Source organism: Bos taurus, chromosome 8 (genome assembly GCF_002263795.3).
Source record: "Bos taurus isolate L1 Dominette 01449 registration number 42190680 breed Hereford chromosome 8, ARS-UCD2.0, whole genome shotgun sequence".
In the NCBI taxonomy this organism is placed as follows: Eukaryota; Metazoa; Chordata; class Mammalia; order Artiodactyla; family Bovidae; genus Bos; species Bos taurus.
In genome coordinates, this window is record NC_037335.1 from 29,807,008 (window position 1) to 29,830,167 (window position 23,160).

Genomic DNA, 23,160 nt, shown 5'->3' on the forward strand with positions numbered 1-23,160 from the left:
CTCCAAGTAAGAACACACGTGATTATATTTAGGACCTTCTGGGATCATCCAGGGTGATCTCATGTCAAGAACCTTAATTTCACCTGTAGAGTCCTACTCCAAATAAGATCATATTCATAAGTTCCTGGGACTAAGATCTAGACAACTGTTGCCAGGACACCATTCAACCCACTCGAGCTAGTAACCGTTTAACAATCTCCTTGACAAAAAAGGAAAAACCCTTATATACAGTATTTGCCTACCTCTGTGGTGTAAATATTGCCACCATGTCCACTTTCAAGCCGTCAACTGGAAGTCACTGAACTTGGCATTGGGAGAAGATGCACAATAGCAGAGCACTCTATAGTACTTCCACCATCCAGATCCAAGAGATGTAAAAAGCCTTAAGAGCATAGATAATAGAGTAAGGAATTGAAATAATTAGAAAGTGGTGAGTTTTGAGGACCTATTCACTTTGTTTTAAATATAATTTATTTAATTATATATTCATATACTTTAATTTTTAACAGTGATGATATTTAACAACTGGCTCACAAAATTCCTGAAAATTTACCGGTGGATTCAGAAGAGCTGATGTGATTCAGCACCAATACACTGGGTAGAATCTGCTACCTGATCAGGTCAGAGTCATAAAGCCTAAAACATAGGGTTGGCAACATGCAAACCACCCGGACTGCAAATGAGGTGGGTGGTTCCTCAAGAGAACGCTGGGGTGCTATTAGTTAAGAAAGAGAAGATAATAGGGAAAAGACAAAAAAGACAAAGCCACTTCCCATCATTGTTTACAGACATATTAATGATTTCAGGCTTAGAAAAAAAATTTAGCAGTTTGAAACTGTTACAGGTATTGTGGCTATGTGTAGTTCTTCAAATCAGTATCTCTACCTAAGATAAAAATCAGTTTTCACATTCTCACTTTTCTTGGTTCATACAATCTGTTTTTAAGCCTAGACATATCTATCCCAAGGCTTCCCTGCTGGCTCAGATGGTAAAGAATCCACCTGCAATGCAGAAGACCTGGGTTCAATCCATGGGTTGGGAAGATCCCCTGGATTTTATACCCACTCCAGTATTCTTGCCTGGAGAATCCCATGGACAGAGAAGCCTGGTGGGCTACAGTCCATGGTGTGGCAAATAGTCAGACATGACTGAGCAACTAACACTTTCATATCTATCTCAAGGCAATAAGCTTCAGAAAAAGACATAACCCAATGGTCTTTTTTAGAGTATCTTTAAAAAAAAAAAAAGGTTAAAACCTTTATTGAGACACAATTTATACATCATGCAATTTACCCATTTAAAGTGCAAAATTCACTGTTTTTTGGTATATTCACAGAGTTGTTCAACCTTCACCACAATTAATTTTAGAACATTTCCATCACTCCCCCAACAAAAACTCTGAACCACTCAACTGTCATCTTCCAGTGCCTGCACTCTGACCTATTCCCCTTGGTGACCACTAGTTATTTTCTTCTCTCTAGATTTGCCTAGTCTAAGAATTTCATATGAATAGAATCATGTACTAATTGTTCCTTTGTGACTGGCTTTTTCAATTAACATAATGTTTTAAAGGCTCATCCATGTTTTAATATGTGTCAATATTTCATTCCTTTTTTTTGCCAAATGGTATTCCATTGTAAGGATAAACCACAAGTTGTTTATCCATTTATTTAGTTGGTGGCTGTCTGAACTTTCTCCTTTTTGCCTATTATGAATAACGCTGCTGTGAACATTTGTGGACAAGTTTTCATATGGACATAATTTTCATCTGTCTTAACCCAGTGGCCTTTTAAGTTAAAAATTTTAGTGAGGTTTCTTATATTCCACACGCTGAAGGGAACTACCATTTAGGAATGAAATCAGAAATGCCACATACCGAATTCCAGTTCTCTTAGATTTTGGATCACTACCTCAACCCCTTAAGAATCCTGGGACGGGTTCAGTCCAGAGGAGGACTCTGCTCGCCAACTCCAGGATGGAGGAGGGTGCTGTTTGTCAGAAGAATGTAGCAGGTGACTTTGGGCAAATCGCCGAGTAGGTTTGATAGAATTTCCTCTCACACCCAAGGCTTGGCCTTGCCCAGAGAAGGCTTATAATCATTAGTCCATCACAATGCCATTTGGGCACTCTCCATAAGCCAAGTATAAAGAATAATAAAAATAAAATCTTAGTCTCTGACCTGGAAATAAGAGTCATGGGGTTTGGGACACTTGCAGGAAAAAGGGAAATTTTTAGCTTCTCTGATAGAGGCCAGTAGAGAGCTTCATTTTCTCCCATGAGTGATGGGAGGAGTTCTTTCCAGTTCTGTCTTGCAGACCTGGGATGGGGGAAAAAAAAAACAAAACTCCATATTAATTTATACAGCAGCTTTCTTCCAAAAAATTCAGAGTGTCTCAAACAGTCTTTCACTCATTCCCCTGAGGGAGTTTGCATAAATGTGCATATGAAATTATTTCTTTTAAAATTTACACTCTCCAGTTAGCCAGTACTGGGCAGAAATAGAACCAGAAAAGCAGACCTCCTGACTGAACATTCCACTATAATATTTTCAGTGAGCTTCTGTAAATCAGTGCAGAGCCTTAAAAACAGGATCTCTCCATAATATCCCTGGGACTCTGCTCCCTGATGACTGATGTTCATTTCCACAGGGGCAAAATTTTCCCTTCCAAATGAGAGTCAACCAGCATGGCGTGCACCACGACCCTCAGGAATCACAAGTCACGGGCTTAGGCCCACCTTGAAACAGGCAGCCCAGATTCCCTCGCAGCTCAGCCCTCCTAACCCAACTGGAAACCTCTCAAGAACCTTGAGACTGGCTCAGCCCAAAGGAGAAAGAGTCCTGCTCCCCAACTGTGGGCAGAAAACTGTGGTCTAGCCAGTCCCTCTCCTCCTGTCACTGTCGTGTCTCCACGTTGCTTGTCCAGGGAGCTGGACTACCCCTCAGAGTCATGGAGGTCACAGTGGGGCACATACTCAGTTCCAGTTTCCCAGAGCCCAACTAGGTGCCCGGGTGCAAGGCTCTGGGAGAGCTTCCAGCATCAGGCATACACAGGGCCAGCCTGGCTCTTCACCCTAAACCAAACACTTAATTCCTCCTCTTGGACCTCTTCTCAACATATTCTTATTTTGAGGTTCTGATAACTCATCCCTGAAAAAAAAAAGTTGTGTTGTTGTTATTGATGTTGTTAGAGTCACACTAGCTCATGTATTCTAGAGAAGGCAATGGCACCCCACTCCAGTACTCTTGCCTGGAAAATCCCATGGGCGGAGGAGCCAGGTAGGCTGCAGTCCATGGGGTCGCTAGGAGTCAGACACGACTAAGCAACTTCACTTTCACTTTTCACTTTCATGCATTGGAGAAGGAAATGGCAAGCCACTCCAGTGTTCTTGCCTGGAGAATCCCAGGGACGGGGGAGCCTGGTGGGCTGCCGTCTCTGGGGTCGCACAGAGTCGGACACGACTGAAGTGACTTAGCAGCAGCAGCAGCAGCTCATGTATTTAGAATCTCAGAGAATCACACCTGGGGAGTTATGTGTACTGTTCTTCCCACCCCCAGAAACCTCTGGGCTCCACAAATTCCTTCCCAGGGGCTTGGGGGAATGGGAAGTCATAATCTATTTAGCAACAAAAAGTTTAAACTTGTGTCCCACGCTGCATCCAGCCTCAGACATATTTTGTTTCAGCCCCTACACTCTTAATTAACCATGCTTCAATTTTATTTAAACTTAATGTTTGGACTGGTTCCATAGTTTGTGGGGTCTGGTGCAATGTGAAAATGCAAACCCCTTGTTCAACGTTGAATAATTTCACGTGACACCAAGCACCGAGGCCCTTCTGAGTACCAGTCTCATGGGACTACACAGATTGCTTGTCTGTGAAGCCATCAGCCCTGCTGCCAACATTTAAAGAGCAAAAGACTCTTAACCTCTCTCAAAAACTAGAAAAATTTGATGCTCTAGGTTTTCTTCCCCAAATGGAACACAGAACTGGCCGGTGCTGAGAAGCCGCTTGCGTTAGTTCGCTAGGGCTACCGTGACAAAGTCCACAGACTGAGTGACTTCAATGACAGAAGTTTATCTTCTCACAATTCTCAAGGCTATGCAGCTGAGATCAAGGTGTCAGCAGGATGGCTCTTCTAAGGCCTCAGTCTTGACGTTTCCTTCTCAATGATGAGCACCCTCTCCCTATATCTTCACAGGGTCTTCCCTCTGTACTTGCCTGCATCCTGATCTCCTCTGCTTATACAGACACCAGTTACCTTGGATGGGAGCCCACCATACTGACCTTTTAATTGAATAACAATTTTTAAAGGTTCTATTTCCAAATACAGTCAGATTCTGAGGCCCTGGGGGTTAGAGCTTCCACATATGAAATTGTGGAGCGGACCCAACACAGTTCAGTCCAGGATACAGTTGTTCGGGCTTCCTTGGTGGCTCAGATAGTAAAGACTCCACCTACAATGCAGGAGATCCAGGTTCGATCCCTGGATTGAGACGATCTCTGGAAGAGGGAATGCCTACCCACTCCAGTATTCTGGAGAATCCCCTGGACAGAGGAGCCTGGCGGGCTACAGTCCACAGGGTTGCAAAGAGTCGGACACAACTGAGTGACTAACACTTTCATTTTCACGCTTTCACTTTAGAGAACTGAAGGCACAGTGCTCCAGGTCAAAGCACCAGCCCTGTGCTCAGCAGCCGCCATCCACCGTGTTGTGTGGGCTCTGTTCTTCGTCCCAGTTCCTCTCAGAGAGGCAGCCCTGCTCCTCCCGGGAAGCATATGGCCTAGGGACACTATCCACGCTGACTACATACTCCCTGAAGCTCTGCCTACTAAGGTCGCTACTCAACTGATCCTTGAAAGCACTATAATCAGTTTCTTAAACTCAAAAACAAAAAAATGTACCCATTCTGTTGTGATAAGACTTCAAGTGCAGAGCAAGAAGAATTGCCCTGGGGGTACAACTGACTACGCAGAGACTCGATCTGCAGGTTTTAGGAGAGGGAACTCGCAGCCACCACAAAACTCTTCCTGGGGCTGATCCCACTGAACATCACCTGACCATACAAGGGACGGCTCAATATGTCAGTGGAAACTCAACTCTACAGCTCCTTGGAGGTGGCGTGCTCCCAAACAGGCCTTTGTACCTATTCGCTGAAATGTTAGCCAGATTATAGCTGAAAATTCTGCTAATTCTGGGGAAGTTTTTGGTCTTGTGCCTGGAACTATTGAAACATACATTCACACCTACCACATGTAACACTTAGCAGCATAATTTCCAGCACAACACTTTCATACTTTATTTTTAAAAGAAACAGAGCAGAGACTAAAGACCTGCACTCACTGCGGCTTTTTGCAGGAGGCTCCACAAAAGGTGGAGACGATGGCTTCTGCGATGAAGGGAGGGTTTTCTTTACATTTTTAAAGGAAAGGAGCCACACAAATCTTTGCTCAGAATCAGGGAACTCAGGATGCTGAAACCTAACATTTGCACCTGCATATAAATAGAAAACAATAATAAAAATGTCAAATGTGCAAGGCTCTGGCAAAAGAGTAACGATTATCTCATAAATCCCAGCAAAAGAATTTTAAAACATCTTACTGTAGCCCCTTTTGTGTTAAAACTGAGAAAGGGAGGTTCTTAAATTTTTAAAGACTCTCCTCAGACCAGCTCTGCGCTTAAATGCCGATCTTTTCTCCCAGCCAGGGCAATTCCCACCCCACTAGGTTTCTTCTAAACAGGCATTGTCCTGTCGGCCTAAATTGCATGCCAGAATTACAAAACCCGCTCACTTTACACCAACGTCTCTATTTAGACTGCAGAGTTGAGAAAGCAAAGGCTATTTCAACTTCAGCTCCCTTAGCAAACAGAAGAAAAGGCATCTGACCCGCCGACTTTTTCAGCTGGTACTTGGGTCTGGTCGCCGGTCTCCGCCGCAGTGCGCGGGCGCCGACCGCCAGTCTGCCACCAGGGGGCGCAGCATCCTTTGTCCTGACACAGGCATTGAAAGCAGGCTATGCAGCTGGCTGGGCCTCCCCGAAAATCTAACTTTCACTCCTTTCATGGTTTCTCTCTGGAACCAGCCCACTCCCCGGCCCGCTTCATTCATTTTAAAACCGTTTCTTCTTCCCTGATGCTCACAGTCTCCCTCCATCTCATCTCAGATCTGGGCATGTTACTGGACTCTGGGCAAGTTTCTAAAAGGGCTTTTCAGAGGCACCAGCCCAACCCCAGCTGCTCTTCCTCTGCAAAGCTTAGGAGACCGGGGCCCTAGCTTATCATTTGCTGTCACTTGGAGGCCCCTCAGTTGAGGATGTTTCTAAAGATTCTTCCAGAATGAAGGAGCCTCAAAGACAAGACTAGCTTCCTGCAAGACTTATTAAATTCATTCTCTAATAGCCCTCCCCTTCCTCTCAAGAAATAATAACAAACAAATGAAATGACCCCCACCCCGCGTCCCCTCCCCCCGACCCCGCACCCGGCAGTGTTCAGCTTCACCACCCTTCCTGCCCCTGAACAATCTCAGGTCAGCCTTTGCAGGAAGACACCTACCCACGGGGACCAGCTGAAGCATCCTTTCAGCCACACCTCTTACCACTCCACTGTGCACCCCAAGCAAGGCAACTGCCTCCTCCTACCCTCAACAGCTTGGCTGTATCTATTCTCCAGTAGAAAGAAATCCACCCAGATACCAAAGACTCAGTGTTGTCATCTTTCAGGGATTAAAAAACAGCCGTTTCTACTTTAAAACACACTTGTAGCCCTGCCCCTACATACAGACAGAACACAGACAAAATGCAAACCCTTAGATCCCTAAAAATCCACTGTTCTACAGGAGTAGGGCGCAGGGTTCCTATCCAGGTCTTTGAAAGGCAGCTGCTCTATTTACATGGAAAGATTTCAAGTTTACAGAGTCTTTTCCCTGCCTCTCATTTTAGCCTCAGAACAACTCTCAGAGTTGTTCAGGAAAGTCTCAAGCCCAGGACATCTGCTCCAGTCCTGGAGCTAGTACAGGGTAGGGGCAGCACTTTGGAGGCAGTACTCAGGTGACCGGGGCCTGAGGAGAGCTGCGGGTCCAATTGCTGTCACAGATGAACCTCAGGATATCTGCACCGAGAGAGCCATGGTTTGGTCTCCTGAAAAACTGTAGCGTGAGTAAGTGCCTAGATGGGGCAGGAAGAGAAGAAAGGAAGGGGTGATATTAACTCTAACCTGACCTTTCTTTTTATCTCTGGCTTTCTTCACTTCCATTTTCTCCCCACTCACCTGAGCTAATGCAGAAGAATGGAAGTGCTGAGCCTGGGGACAGGTAGCCCCAGCCAGCCCACCTAATGTGAGCTGGCTTCTTCTTCATAAAGTAATGATAAGGTCTGCCCGATATGGAAGAGAGTCACTAAAGGACAAAAAAGGTCAGTGGTATTCTGGGCAGGAGGGAAGAATAGAGTGGGAGACTTTTACTTTCATTTTATGTCCCTTTGTATTTTGATTTATGCATATTATTACTTTCATAATTTGATTTTAAAATTTTTATTGGGGCTAATGATGCTCTTCAGAACTGCTGTAGTGATGACTTACATAAAGTGTCTGGCATGCACGTGGTCTGGCACGAAGTTGATGCTTCCTGAACAGTAGTTTACTTTAGCGATCACAAACCCTCAAAACTGAGCAAACGGACTTCAAAATCAAGAATCTTGGAGTATAATGCAGACTCTGCTCTTAGCTCACTGTGTGCTCTTAGGAAGTCAACTACCTTCTCTGAGCCTTTGTTTCCTCATCTGTAAAATTATAAGGTACAGGCCAGTTGATTTGGAAAACTATGGGGAGGACAGAGCAGGGCTCACCTCCCCCTCCAAAGTGACCGAGGCACCTTTTAAAACTCAGCTACACACTTTGCAAAGGAGGTCTCTTAAGCTTGAGTTCATCAGAGACCCTTGCTAAAAGTTGTCAACTAAAGGGTAGGTGGAAAGGGCCAGACACAGCTGAAAAAGTTCTAAAATAATACAGGAATTAAATTAGGAAACAAAAATACATCAACACTCTGGGAAGGCCATCAGCTTAAGGGGGTGGGTGGGGGGAGGTGGGAAAAGATAGTTTAGGCTCTTCTTTGGGTGCAGTTGGCACCATGATGATTTCCTGACAAAAAGAGTTGTCATTGGTTGGCACAGGGGATGAAATTCAAGGCCCAGCCAGGGTTAGCCCCAGTCCAGTCTCCTAGGCTGAGAGTTTTATGTGGGTGCAGGGCTGGCCCTGGAGAGACTAGACCCTCCCCTTAACACAACCCTAAGGAGAGCTGCCCAGGAGAATTGGATGAAAACACCTCTGAGGTTTCTTCCAACATTACCTGAACCACCACCACTATCACCACCACAACAAAAGTCTATGGGTCATAGAAAAGGGTCAACAAAAGACTGAGTCATAGAAGGCAGAGATGCTCAGACAATAACACTTCAGCAGCTGGATTGGGGAGACCTATTCTGGGGTAACCCAGCTCCTGAGAATCCAATGGTGGCTTGTTTCTGGAACATGCATGGATTCATTTCCCACCCTGCTCAAAATCAAATTTTTCCTTATAGTCTGCTTTGCCAGTGCTGGGCCTTTGGGGACAGGATGGCAGGTAGTCTGATGGGTAGAAAGGTTGAGACTCCTTTCACCCTGTGGTCTTCTTCCTATTTAAAGCAGCACCGCCTGTCACAGTAGCCTCTTGCCAATATTGGAGGCAGGAATATTTTTCTGACATTGTAAGGGGGGGTGTTCAGAGCATATGGGAGGCCCTTTCCTGAGGCCATTGCAGGGTAAAAATTGGTTTCACCCGCTCCCCAGGAGGAATCTTCAGCCTTCCCCCAACCCCCAACTCTGAAGGTCAGACTCAAAAGGTATCTACACTTCTATTTTTTAAAAAAGGAGAAAAAGTGGATTTTTTTTTTTTTTTTTGGTATCTCTGAATTATCTGACCATTCCTGTTAAACAATGACATCTCCTCCCAAAGCCCGTGTTGTCACTGCCTAAAGAGAAGGTAGTCTTTTCTGTTCTTGTGGGATCTGAAATAACGGTACCAAAGTATAGGGACACCTGAAAGACCCCTCCCTTTTTTTTTAATGAAGCTAGCGATCTAAGAGAGGGGAAGGGGTGGGGGGAGAGGGAGGAAGAAGGAGGTTCCTGTAGAGAGGCATCCGCAGGTAGCAGCAGCTCTGCCTGATTTCCAGAGAAAAACTAAGTAAATACAAACTGCTCCATCAATCATCACGCTTTGACAAACCTATATTCCTCGAACTTCAGTGTCTTTCAGAGAAATCCCTTCTGTTGTACATTACAAGTCAATTTCAATGGCAATTCTGAATGTCTGGCCACTTGTTAAAATGCTTTCTGCGTTTGCTTTTCTGTGTGGTTCTTTTCTGTGCCCGTTTGTATCTCTAATAAGCAGCATTGTTTATTATCCTTGGGTCCGTGCCCCTGGGACTGAACTGAAATAGAACAGGAGTGCCGAGTTTGAGCGCTGGAAAATACTTCGGGTTTCCCAGGCCCCTGAGGGGTCTCTGGGGCAGAGGAGACAGCCGCGTGGGGAAAGCCCACCCATGTGTGTGCGCCCTGCGAAGGGCAAGCTTGCAGGAGTTGTTCCAGACTCCCTTAGGTACTGGGCAAGGATGCCGAGATGAGTCCACAGGAAGGAGGCACATGGGGATGGGAAATGCCACTAAGGTCTGGGACTAGGGGTGTGACTTAAGGGCCAAACAGTCTAATATTGCCAGGATCACAAAAAGAGACTGAGACGCGGGAAAGGTTCTGAGCTATCTTTTAGGTCCGAAGTCTCAATACTCATCCCCGTGCAATTAATTCTCACGAATAAATTCTCTTTCTTCTACATAGCCCCTCAGTCTCTGCTGTCAAAACGAGCATCCTAAACAAGACGAGGATTACCCCCCTTCTTCCCTGCAGTTGCCTAATATTTCTCCCCATTTCGTTTTCAGCCGAGTGCTTTGTGACCACGGGGATGGAAGCGCGTGCGCCGAGAAATAAAGCTCCACTGTACCCTTAGCTACAGAGACTTTCCGCCCCCTCCAACCCCCAAATCGGCCCCTCCGTAAGGCCTCTCCCAATTCCACTGCTCCCAAAACAGAGTGGGGTTCGTTATCAAAAAGCAGAAACCCGCATCGGAGATACAACCCGGCATGCCTTCCGCGTCTGGGGGAAATTTTTCCGGTTTAGCCCAGCCTGCGTTTAAACGGCCACCCCAGTTTAATGTCAGGACAGAATGTGCCGGAGAGTTTGCCGGAAAGAATGTTATTAAACCGCGTGAGCCAGACCCTGGTTGTGTGCTTCCCAAGCGAGACTTCTAGACCCAGGGCCCGGCCCGAACTGTCCTTGCCACAGGTTCCTGTGAGAGACAAGCCCCTGTCCGCAACTTCCGAAATTTCCTCCAACAGGCTGCAAAGACTGCTCAAATTGTCCTTCCTAGCTCCACTCCCTCATCCAGTTAGGTTGTTTTAAAATACAGAGATTCTGTTTGCTCGTAAGAACAGAGTGATTTCCCTCAAGCAACTCCTGCAAGAGCTTTAAGCAGCCTCTGGGTTGCAGCGCGTCCAAGCGTCTGAGGAGTTTTCCGAATTTCCAGAAGTAGTAAAGGGAATTTTGGTGCCGGAGAAAGTGCGGGGTCTGCGAGTGCCGGGTTGGGGTGGGCGCCGAGGAAGCCGCCTGGAGGCTTTTTGTTTTTTAAAGTTAGACTTGTACCGAGGTGCCAGTACAAACGGCACCGCTACGTAGTTTCCTAATTTAGAGAATCGAGCTGAGTTTGGGCCCATCCTTGAAGCCAGGGGCCCCGCTCAGCGTACTATTTCCAGTTTTCCAAGAGCGAGCAGAAGCGCGGGCGCAGCTCACTGGGCACTGCCAGGCGCAGCTGACTTTGTCCGCTGCTCCCGGCTCTCCGCTCTTCTCCCTTCTCGTGCCAACCCCAGAAACATCCCATCGCTGCCAGGATTGCACCGGGGAAGTGAGGGCCGAATGTCTAGGCTGCGGAATCTCCCAACAGGTAGTTTCACCCAGGAGCTGGCAAGGCTTAAATATCAAAGGTTGGGTCGCACGGGCTGCATTAAACTGGAGCACAGACACGGTCACCGAGGGAGCCAGGAGAAGAAAAGTTGCTTTCTGGGAGTCACTTTAAATAACCCCGTTTTCTCTCCAATCTCCAACTTCTCTCGAAATAGCGCGAGCTGTGCCATTTGGAATGGCACTCAATGAGCCTAAATAAGCCGCTTCAGGCTGTAAACTCATATCCGATTTGAATTCTTTTTTCCCCTCAGTAGTTACTAGAGAACCCAGCTCGGCTTTGGAGCGATAGGTATTTATTTGAGAACTGGGAGATTCGCCTTCGAAACGTCGTAGGCTCCAGGGCAAAAGAGGAAAAGGCTGTGTTGCACTTGGATGATATAATTGAATTATGCCTTTCCCTGGTGTGCAGTGAGGAAAAGCAGGATGCCAGGCAGTATGTGGAATGGGCGGCGGCAGCCTCGCGCTCCAACGAGCGCACCACACTTCCTTCCCAAGGCGCGGAGAGAAGTTGGGTTGGGCCACTGTGTCCTGCCTCCAGCAAGGATGTGCACCAGCTGGAATGTCGTCGCAGCAGCACGATCCCGGCTGCGTGGCCCCCTCCCCTTCGGGGGCACTCTCCCAAAGGTGCCCGCCGGAGTCCATGGACGCACGTGGTACATGGATACCCGTGGCGCGACTCAAAACCGCGCATATCACCCCAAAGATCCCAGGCGCGCGCAAGGCCCTCGCCGGGTGAGGGAAGGTGGGGGACCGAGCCCTTGAGCCAGCGGATCTAATCCCGCTTTGGCAGACAAGCTCTGAGCTGTCATGGGGTAATGCTTTCCGCACCGACACAAATCGCGGAACTCCGGCTCTGCCTCGTCAGTCTCCTAGAGAAACGTTCTCAAACTTTCCCGGGGTACTGGCCCCTAGAAGCCTCTGGGGCCATAGGCGAAGCTGACCCGAGAGACTTGGATCTTTAACCGCCTGAGGACCTGGCGTCCCAATAACACCCAGCCCGCTCCCCCACGCCTTCCCCAGAATGGCTTGTTTGCCCTGCGTCTCCACCGCTAACCACGCTACCCAAACTTTCCAAAGTTTTCTACCGCTTTGCCACCTCCAGTTCGCCTCGGCTGGAGCTGGCGAGAGGAGAAAAAGACCCCCCCCCACACACACACCCTCCCTCCACCTCTCTTTCTCGCCTCTCCCTCCCACCTTCGGCCTCCCCTGTGTGTCCAAACCTTGCAAGTCGGAGCGTGCGGCGGTGGAGCCCCCGAAGGCACCGACTCTGCAGGGGACGGATTTCATGCTGCATCCCCCACTCTCAGTGCCTCGGCCGTTCCGCCCCCTCCTCCCCCACCTCGTTTGCGGCGCAGGGACCTGTGGGCTTGTAATTTAGTTTTGTTCAAATTTAGTTTTTTATCCCCCCTTTTCATTTTTAAAGTTTTTTTTTTTTTCTTCTTTGAGATTACACTCCGTTGGAGCTCAAGAGTCTGCCTGCCTTCCAGTTCCCTGCGCGGGGTTCGGGAGACGCATCCTTCGCGCCGGGCGGGTTGTCTTGCGAGTGGGGCCAGGGGCTCCCAGGCCGCGATTTCTCCAGCTGGGTTTCGTCTCCCTAAGAGACCCTCCATCCTGGCGTGGGGCAAATTCGTGGCGGAGTTCAGCCTGAAGGCAATCCTCCTGGGCCACCACCCCACCCCACCCCGCCCCCTACTCCCGCCAGAGCTGCGGTTGCAGTTGGTTCCAGGGATGTTTTTATACCAGTTTAGGAAACGAAGTAGGCAGTAGAGGGGAGACCCTATTCTAACACCTTCCTGAGGTCTTCCTACACACGGAAAATTCGAGGTAGAAAGGTTGCGTCCCTCCAGGTTCTGCAGCGACGCGCGCCCCGCCGGGAGACCCCCACAGAAATGCCCCGAGTTGGTTGGTTTGCGGCCCATTGTGTTTTCATTTTGTCTAGGATTACTGTGGTTGGAGATTTTTGCAGCCAGCCTTACTACCCCGGGGCTTCAACTTTCAAACCAAGTCAACGGGAACATTCCGAAGGAAACTGGATCCCCGGGTGCGCCGCCCAGCCGGGTGCGGGGCAGAGAAACGTAATCCTCTGCGCACCGCGCGGGGCAGACTCTTGGTCCTGGGGTCATTTCTGAATCCCACTGGATTGGTGTGGGGATCGGACTAACCCCTCTCCCCCGCCCCCACCCCAGGGTTGGGGCCAGCACTTTGCCTCGATCCTTCCACGTGCTGGGTGCGTTCCTGTTGTCGTTTGCAGACGACGCCTGCCCCACGGGCATCCCTAGGGGCTAATGGGTTCAGCCCGGCCGCCTTAGCGTCCCCAGCATCAGACTCGAGTTTGCCAGGCGCTCAAGGTTAGGCTGCCTGTTACCTCATGTGACCACGGACGTGAAAATCTACCCAAAACAAAGGTGCCCACAAACGGCTACCGGAGGGAGCAGCTGAGACCTGCCCCCTCCCCACCTCCTTCCTTTGACTTCCCTGCGCTGGGGAACACCTGCCCTGCATGCCCAACTCATTCGGGGTTCCTTCAGGGCGCTCCTCACACAGGCCCCGCTAGGACTCGGCTGCCTGGGACCGAGGTCCCACCTCCTCGCCCCTTCGCCGGCCCCCCCCCCACCCCGCTCCCCGAACCCACCCCCGGGCTGGTCCCTGCCTGCTCAGGCCCACGTTGTCACCAAGCGTATGTGGGAGAAAACCCAGCGGAGTGTGGCCTGGGAAGGCGGGAGGTTTCCCGGCCCATTCAAATGGCAGCCCAGCAGTAACAGTAAAACCGCTTCATCGGCGGGCGAGATGCCTGTGGCGGCTTTTTAAAAGGCGTGGTGAGTGGGGATAAAGAGGGAGGCGAAAGGAGAAAAATTAAGGTAGAGGAGGAAGGCAGTGGATAAAATTGTGGGTGTAAGCTGCCCTGATTCTTAACTCCTCCTCTTACCACCCCCGAGTTTGAGCAGTTGACAAAGCTGTTAAGTCCCAAACTTCTCAAGGGCCGGCGGAGGAGAGGCACCTAACCCCCCAGAGCCAGCGGTACCCAGCCACACTTGGCTTGGGGGCAGGAGAATCCACTGAAGCCGGTCGGTGTTTACTTTGAGTATAAAGGACCCGTGCACAAAAGAACCCCGACTTCCCTTTGCCATCCCCACCCCCACCTACCCTTCCATAGTCCTAGGGCTGTATTTATTTATTTTTCGTCTCTGGCACCCGAGATTTCACTGGGAGATTTTAAGGCAGGAGAGGAGAGAAGGAAGATAAGATTAAGAAAAGGGCTGGCTGAGGACTAGAGAGGTATTGAAAACCCAACTTAGATGAATTTGGGAGTGTTTTAAAATTTCATTTCCTTCAGAAGCTGTCTTCTGTAGACCAAAACCTAGTTCCATTACTGGAAAAGGAAACTACAAGTCTCTCTGGAAACAAAGAAGTGAAAGGCTTGAGGGACACCCCTTTCCCCTGCCTCTCCTCAAGTGAATAGAAAGCAACTTTCTGCTCAGCGTTGTGACACCTAGCTGCCCCAGCATGTGGATGGTCATTTCCTTTCAGGAAGGCCAAGGAGGGGGTAGGGAGTGACCCAGAGCCTGATGGCGGTGCCATTTATCTTCTGGGATGGAGCCTGGGGAAAGCCCTGGTGTAACAGCAAGAGATGGGGCAGCATGTTGGCAGTGTCACCGGAAGGATGAGGAGCCATCCTTCTTCCTTCAAAGCCCCTCTCCTGATTATTTACAACTTCAAGTTTATATTTCAAATCTTGAGGCTTAGTTGTTGTTTTTTTAAGTAGAACATTTACCAATGTGTTTGAAATTAATTTTGTATGTCCCCTATTACTGTTGTTTGTAGGATTTTCTTCTCCTTTTTGTCTTTTCTTTCTTGCCTCCTGTAGTATTGGCAGTCCCATAGGAAGAGCTTTAGTGGGGAGGGTGAAATTGACCAGTTCATTCTTACTACCATAAAAAGCAGCATACACATCGACTCTCCATTCTTAATATAATCCTTTAAAAAAATTAGTAAAACAGTCACTTAGGCAGGAACTGGTTAGGACTGAGAAATTGCTAATACTAGGACACTAGCTAATCCTGTCTCTTTAAGAAAAATCCATAAAGCTCTTCCATCAGCCCAGAGTCTGGGAAAGAAGCAAACTCAGTACTTGAAACAAAAGAGACAAAGAGGCCAAACAACAAAACAAACAAACAACTCCCCCTATCCCCCCCTCGGAGACAACAATAGACGAGACACAGCAAGTGCAGTTACTGCCCGCCCGCCCACTGCTGTCCCACTGCCAAGTCTCCTGCATTTGGCTGGAGACTTTCTCTCTCACCCCACTCCCACTCGTCACCCCCCTTCCTCAGCCCTTTCCTGTCTTTCTCTGTGTGTGACTCTCTCTGTGTGTCCTTCTCTTGGGGTCTGGCTGTGTGTGTGTGTGTGTGTGTGTGTGTGTGTTTTGTCCCGGTCTGTCTCTGTGCTGCTTTTGTTTTCACTTGATGTTGCTCTGTCTCAGACCTTCATATTCTCTCTCCCTGTCCCCCTCTTTCACACCCCCGCCTCCAGTTTAAAGGCTCACAGCATATTAGCATACTCTGCCCTTTATATATTTACTTGCTGGCCCTTTTCTGGGCATCTCCTAACGGCCTTCTCAGAACTTGTTTCTCTGGGTCGTCAAGGTGGCCTATTTTGTATTTTGTTGGCAGCCCTTTCTGCCAGGAGAATCCCAAAGTCCATTTGCACTTGGGTGTTTAACTGCTTCTCCTGTTCAGGTCTTTGCGCTTTTTCTATAAAGGCTCCAGGCACAGTTTTGTCTGCCTGTCCCCGGCAGTCCTTTTTCCTCTTCTTGGCTGCTGCTCCGGCCTCTCATGCATGCCTGCCTTTGCTTTCTCTCACTGTCTTCCCCCCCACACCCCCCAATCCAGCCTTTTCCTTCCTTTCCCCTCCTCTCCACCAAACTTTAATACAATGCTATAAACATCTTTGCCTGGCGATGGCTTTTCTTTGTAAAGTGAATATAAACCCTTGGAAAGTAGGGAGTGGAGAAAAAAAGGGAAGGATCAATCAACGGAGCCTGCAGACAGCAGAGGCTGAACCATGGAGCAGGCGTCCCTGCCAACAGCTCCATCCTTTTCACACTTTTCTCTCCCTAATAAACCCTTTTGTGATAGTATCTCCTCCTGAAGCATCTGTGTGTGCTCCAGGGAGACACGGAATGGGGGTGGGGGAGAACCTGGTCAGCTCTCCTCAGCTGGGGAGGGAGGTAGAGCCTCATGACTATGTAGCCCCCAACCCAGCCCCTCTCCCCTTCCTCTCAGGAAAACAACACAGAGGTTGTTGGCAATAGGGGCAAGGTCTTCAATGCCTGTTTCGGAGGTGCCTCTTTAAGAGAAGTATGGGATGACTGCTTGAAAAGAAGCTTCTCCAAGGCTTCTCCAAGCTTCTCCAAGGCAAAGGGAAGATTCCAACTATCAGGTTGTGGACTGAAGAGGGCTGAGCTGTTTATCTAAAGGAGATCTGAGAATTCCCAGTTGGTGGTGCAGGGCAGCAAAACAGTGGCACTCACCCCTTCCACAAAAAAAGAAAACAAATCCTGCCCAGTAGGCAACAGAACCAGGACAAATGATCTCCCTTGGCTTCAACCCTTCCTCTTTTCCCCCTTTCCTCAATAATATACAGGCAAAGTCTGATGCCGACAACATTGGAGGCCACTCTGAAGAGAGGAAAACCAATTAGCTTGAGGACATGATAAAAAACAGAAATGTAACAGGAAATTTATCCGCACTGTTTGGTTGCTTGGTGACAAGGGCAGTATTAAGAAACACTGATGTGATAAAACACATATGCACAAACACATACATAGGTGTATATGCATGTAGATTTAGTCCATGGAAAAGAGAGGAAAGTGGAAATCAGACAAACCTGACTTGAATATAACCTGGCCACTCATTAGCTGGGCAACTATACCAACCTCACAGTGGTGTTCTAAAATGTCTGCGGAATTGCATGAATGAAAAAGCCAAAAGCAATGTCTGGCAAGCAGTCTGTGCTCAATAAGTGAGTCCTCCCTATCTGTGTTCCTTCCTCCCTCCATCCTCCCTTTCCTCCCTTCCTTATTTCCTTCTCTCTCACTCCACTGGCTTTCTCCCTGAGCTTTCTATGGTGCAACCAAAGGGGAAACCATCCAAACTGCCTCAGTTTCCAGACCCTGAGGGAAATTTGAGTGCTCGCTGAGTCCCAATATTGGAACAGGGCAGACCACACCATAACTTACTCCTTCTATGCCCAAATACTACCTGGGCTAATTTGTCCTCAGTATTTGGCTACTACTGTAGCACCTCCCTTAGAGTCTTTCTTTTCAACAGTTAGCAAGGTGAGAATCGTTTCCCCAGATCCAATCTTTTACATGTTTTATTAGACACTGTGTACCCTGAGACCCTCTGTGTGGGTGCATATATTAAAAATCACACCCTAACCGAGAGGTCTAAGAAGGGAGAAGCAGAAAAGAGTATGTTCTAATGAACTGTGATCCTGACCCAGAATTGCTCACTTGGGAAGGCTGTTTTCTTGGTATTTTGACCTTGTCAACATGACTGATTTTTTTTCCCCCTCTAGAGGAGTCACTCTCTGGTTAAGCTGTTTCTTGGGCAGTGTTTTGGGAGGACACTTCAGTGCATCTGGAAGCATTCACTGGTTAAGGCGTCTGTCCTGACCCTCCATCGGGGACTGTTGCCAGGACGCCTTCTCTTCCTTTCTCTTTCCCCAAAGCTGAACCAGCTTGTGACAGCAGCAGGCAAGCCCATGAGCCATGCGTGGCAGGGGCCTTAACTTCAACTGGTGAGAGAGTGAATATGTGAAAAACGTTCCCACCTTGGACTTCCTTTCTCTGTGTATCTTACTGTCTTTTCTACAGATACTCCATTTCCATGTTTCTCTGGCTTCCTGTACATTTTCCTGTTTTATCTCCACCTTCACAACCATGGAGAGGCACTGATATTGGAGCATATTCTGTGAGGGTGGAGAGCTCCTCATAACCTCTCCCAACACTTTCCATCATTTCTCCTCTCTTCTTCTCTGCCTTCATCACCAGGTCTCTGCTACCTGTAACGAGGGTACGGTTGCGTCTTTCTCTCTCTCCCTCTTCAGGCCCCGGTGTTTCCAGGTGAGGCCTTTCTGTGAACTACAAATAGAACCCTCTGGCTTCCTGAAAACATTTTTTCTCCCTTCAGATTTCCACCCCCTTACACCAAGTTCCCCTGGACAGTGGACAACCTGTGCCACCATACATGAGCACTCTGAATTTCCCTCTTTGACAGGTAAGAGTGTTGTTGGGCACTTAGTCATTTAGGGATGTTCCCTGAAAAGGGAAAAGACCATCAAGTGTGACTCCAGGAGGCTAGCAGCCTCTGAGACCTTCCAAAGCCTTGTCTTCTATTCTTCTTGGGCTCCTGTCCAGGAAGAAGCCTGAGATGATGTCTCACTATTTTGTTTTTGACCTACATTCTTCTTCTACTAAGGCCTCATTGCCATACCAGTGGCAGCAAGGCATTGCTACTGCAGAGGGTACAATGGGTATCGATGTCTAAATAAGCAAACCCCTCAACACTGGTGAGTCCCCTGTCCTGTGCTTAACGTTGCTTCTCGTGGGCCAGCTTTTGTAGTAGATGAGTCAGTCCCTTCGGGCTACCTGAGAGCTTTAAGTTGGTACTACTGCCCACATGGTTAAAGCTAAGTTTGGAAAAATTGCCCCATGTAAATACCAGCATCAGATTAATAGATTCCAAACTACATTATTCTGAGTGGGCAATGTAATTTGCATTCTTCACATGGAAAAGGTTTGAAGAGCAAGTCAGTTTCCTGTTTAAAAGAAAGGTTTGCTCCTAATTGCTAAGTTACAGTGGTTCTGTACTGATCCCTTTCTATAGAATAAGAAACTTCTCAATTTTGGAATCTTTGGAAAAAGACTTTGTCCTGGGAGGTGGCTCGCAACCCTGTCTGCATTAGAATCACCTAGGGAGATTTAAAAAATTACCAGTGCCTGGTCTTTCCTCAATCCAATTAAATTCAAATCTCAAGGGGTGTGGTGTGGGCATTGGCATTTTTTAAAAGCTCCCTTGGGTGATTGTAATGTTTAGCCAAGGTTGAGAACTACTAATTTATAGGTTGAGAGCACAGTGCATCGTGGTGAATAATACTCATTCCTTTAATAAATGTGCAGAGAACTCCTACTAAAGGAGATGGTTTTCTGGGGACAAAGAGATGAAGTTGATGGACATGGCTCTGTGCATCTAGGATTTAGTGGGCAAATGCTAACAACATAGGTGTCCGAACAGAACCGCTAGGAAGCATGATCAGCTTGGCTCCTGCAAAGATCATGAGACAGGAAGTTAGAACTCCCAGTTCCAATTCAGGTTCTAGCATGAGCTAGGGAAGTGACCTTGGACAAGTCTCTTTGCCTCTTTGGGTCTCAGTCTGATCATCTGTAAAAGAAAGCAGCTGAAAAGCAGTCTAATATTTGTGCTGGTGTCCTCCAGCCTTACAGAGTGTTGCTAAATTCTCTGACACCCATAAGCTGAGCCAGGCAGTTACCAAATTCTTTTGGAGTCTGGCTCCTTTCACTCATACATAATGCTTACAACTGCCCTTCTGATGTTCCACCAAATCTCTTTACAAAAGCCTAAGTATCAGAGTGTTAATTTTTAAATAATACTGGGCTCCCATAATTCTCTCCCCTGCTCTCTTACAAATTAGCAGATGAAGGGAATGGAGTGGTGGTAATGTCTAGGAGCAGTGGGTAATGACTAACAGAAGTTTATCCAGTTGGATAAATGTCTTGTGGATTGCTGCTGGGGTCAGTGTTAGTTCTGGTCTTAATTAACATCTTCATTAATAGTGTGGGAGAGGGAATAAACAATAGCTAATGATATTTGCAGATGGTGGTAAATTCAGAGGTGTTGCTACTACCAGTGAGAGCAACAAGAGCCATGGGGATATCAGAGATGTGAACAAGAAGTGATTATAATGATGTTTGTTCTGGAAAAGGCAGAATGAAACCTTTAGCAGGGGAAATGACACAGGAGGCTGGGAAATGCTGAAAGAAACAACTATTGCTATATTTGTAACTTGGGTAGGCATTTGGAAAACAAGGCAGCTAATGGCCTTATGACTTTGGTTGCCTGTACTGGGGTGCTTGTCTTGAACAGCAATAATAATCATCAGGAAAATAATAACAAGAATAATATTCAACATTTATTGAGTGCTGAGAGTATGCCAGGTAAGGTTCTAAGTGATTTATTAATACAGTTTTTAATCCCTCAAATCATGATGCACTATCTTAAGCTCTCTAAAGATTCTGACTGCAGTCTTGCTATGGCTCGTGGACTTCTAGGTGTGAATAGACCTATGAGGCGAAAGGGAAAAGGACAGAAATGGATCATCAGAGTGTGTCGCCTGCTCTTTCCCCAGGCTTCAGAGAAAAATCTCCCACCTTTAATTTTTCCTGTCCCCAACATTTCTCTACCATCTTTTTCTTTCATTAGAGAATTGCTGGATTAATGAGGTTAATGCAGTAGGCAGAAAAATCATGCAAAAGGAAAGAATGGAAGGGAGGAAGACTAGAAAGGAGGGAGAGAGAAAGAAAACCGAAATGTATGCCCTCCTCCACAAGTCCTGCAGTAGCCGAAGGGGTAGAGCTAGGTACATTTCACAGACTTTCTCATTCTCATGATGATTTTCTCTCGTAGTTTTCAGCCCTCACTTCTGTTAATGAAAGAAAAGACTCAGAGAGGCTGAGTCACTGGCTTCGAACACACAGCTGCTAGGTTGAGTGAGGTTCACACTCCAGTTGGTTTACTACTAAATTCATGTCCTTTCCAACCTTGAATACATGTTTTCTTTTTTTCAATTTCGCCCTGTCCAGTTCGTGACAGCATACAGGCACACATAGAAAGCCAGAAGGTAGAAATATTAAGAAGAGAATAAACACTGAGGAGCAGGGGGATAAAGGGAAAGTAGCCAGCACACACATCCACTGCCCAATTCAATCTGATTGAATTATTTATAATTATATTTTGAAATTAGGAAAAATGGAATTTGCAAACAAGAAAGGCTTCAAGACAATGGAACCCATAATAATGTAGATTTGACCTTGAGGGAATTTGGCAGAGAGCATTAGTGTCTGAGACGAAAGCAAACTGAAAAGAAAAACATTTGAATGCTATACAAGCCAAGAGTCTTCTTGGCGAATGTGGAAGCCCAGGGCCAGATGGATGCCAAAGGTCTTCAAAATGATATCAGAGGAGCTTCAGGAAGTTGGAAACATGTGGCCTAGGCATGCGGCTGCTCCCCACCCCGGGCCTCCCACCTCCCTCACGATGGAATGGGGGTCCAAATGCCAATTTAGGGTTAGTGCCAGGGACTGAACTTCTAAAAATGATGAGATGTACATTTCAGAGCAGCTGTATAAAAGGTATAGTTCGAAGAATAAATATAAACAACAAGGTAAGCATGACCCAAGTCAAGAAAGACAGTGTTGCCTGAACCTCAGAAGTCTCCGCCTCTCCGTCATCTCCCCCTCCTGAGAGGGAATCATGGTCCTATTTTTCCTATGATTGTTGCTTTGCTTTTGTTTTTATACTTTAGTTTTAGTGCTTATGCGGGCCTATTTTTGAACTTCATATAAATAAAATCACACTGCATGCACTGTTTTATGACTTGCTTCTTTTCTTTCCATCATATGTTGTATATAAATATGCAGCGGTGTATTTAGCCATTCTGTCTTTGTGGGGACTTTTGGTTTGTTTCTGCTTTGCAGCGTTCACAGACTGTTCTACCGTGAACCTGTTGTCCACATCACCTGCTGCACATGTGCAGGACTTTCCCCAAGGAGGGGCCAGAAACCTACGGTCCACAGGCCGAGGGGAACACACTTCTTATTTTCTATGGTCTGGGAGCTAAGAAAGGTGTTCATGTTTTCAAGTGAATGAGAGGAATAAAAGAAGAAAAACATCTCATGATACATAAAAATAAACACTGTATTCCAATTCAGTGTTCTTAAATACCGTTTAATTGAAGCACAGTTGGGCTCACTTATTACAGGTCATCTATGGCTGCTTTCCTCTAATGTGGACAGAGGCAAGTAGGTGCATCAGAGACTTATACGACCTGCAAAGCCTACAATTTGGATGGACTGCAGAATATTTCATTTAAAATGAAAATTCGGAAGCTCACTTAAGGAAGAAAGCTTTCAGTAGTTTCAACATGGGGACAGCAGAGTTTGCAACCAAGCACAGAACTTTTCCAAGTATGTAAGAAGGAAGATTTAGGTATTCAGTCATATCTGACTCTTTACAACCCCATGGGCTGTAGCCCACCAGGCTCCCCTGTTCATGGAATTCTCCAGGCAAGAATACTGGAATGGGTTGCCACTCCCTTTCTTCAGTGGATATTCCTGAGCCAGAGATTGAACCGGGGTCTCCTGAGTTACAGGCAGATTCTTTACCATCTAAGCCACCAGGGAAGCCCTTCTAAGTGTGGGGTACTATGCAAATACCTTGACCCAAGACTGGGAAATTGACCCCCCCTAAAACATTTGGTTCTTTACAAAGAAGGCTTTCTGATCCTGCTCCAGAGTGTATTCCTAGATGGGAAATTACAAAGATCTTAGATAAAATAAGATGCTATATGCAAAAAGCTGGTCCAATGACTGATAACTTGTAGGAATTACTATGAATCGAGGCAACCTTCCCACTAACCTTTCATCTGGGCTTTCCCGCCCCTAAGAGGTCAGTCTATACAGTTTGTTTCCAAAAAAGTTCAGGTTCTGAGCTGGCTGTCAGTTGCCATTATAGCAGATGATGGTTTGGCTTAATACTACAACAACTGCACATGCTTTGGGGTTCATGCATTTTTATCAAAGATCTTTGAATTAAGATGACATTTAAGCCCAAAGGACTGAAAGAATTAAAATGCACACGTGTTATCTCCAGCTCTAAGTAAGAAGAATATCTGTCTGAGTGTATTCAAGGTTTCTAAGAGAAAACTTGTTAACAAACAGATAAAACACTAGGAGAGTACATCAAAAACCAACAGAAGAGTTCATCCAAAGATAATATTACAGAGAACAAATTTAGAGAACTAACACTACTTGATTTCAA

General features: G+C 47.0%; 1 protein-coding gene across 16 annotated transcripts in view; it reads right to left on the reverse strand.

Annotated features, from left to right (window-relative positions):
- LOC101903205 (alpha-2-macroglobulin receptor-associated protein) overlaps window positions 1–23,160 on the reverse strand; it is a 148,554-nt gene that overhangs the window by 102,963 nt on the left and 22,431 nt on the right. For 8 of the 16 annotated variants that reach the window (XR_009495537.1, XR_009495533.1, XM_059889406.1 and 5 more), the window contains 3 exons: window positions 5,342–5,491; window positions 2,180–2,317; window positions 243–382 (listed from right to left, as the gene is read on the reverse strand). The gene's annotated coding sequence lies outside the window, so the exon portion shown is untranslated. Of the gene's footprint in view, window positions 1–242; window positions 383–2,179; window positions 2,318–5,331; window positions 5,492–5,885; window positions 5,956–12,261; window positions 12,368–23,160 lie in introns of those variants that run through there. The other 8 variants (XR_009495536.1, XM_024996091.2, XR_009495534.1 and 5 more) reach the window with 5 other exon arrangements.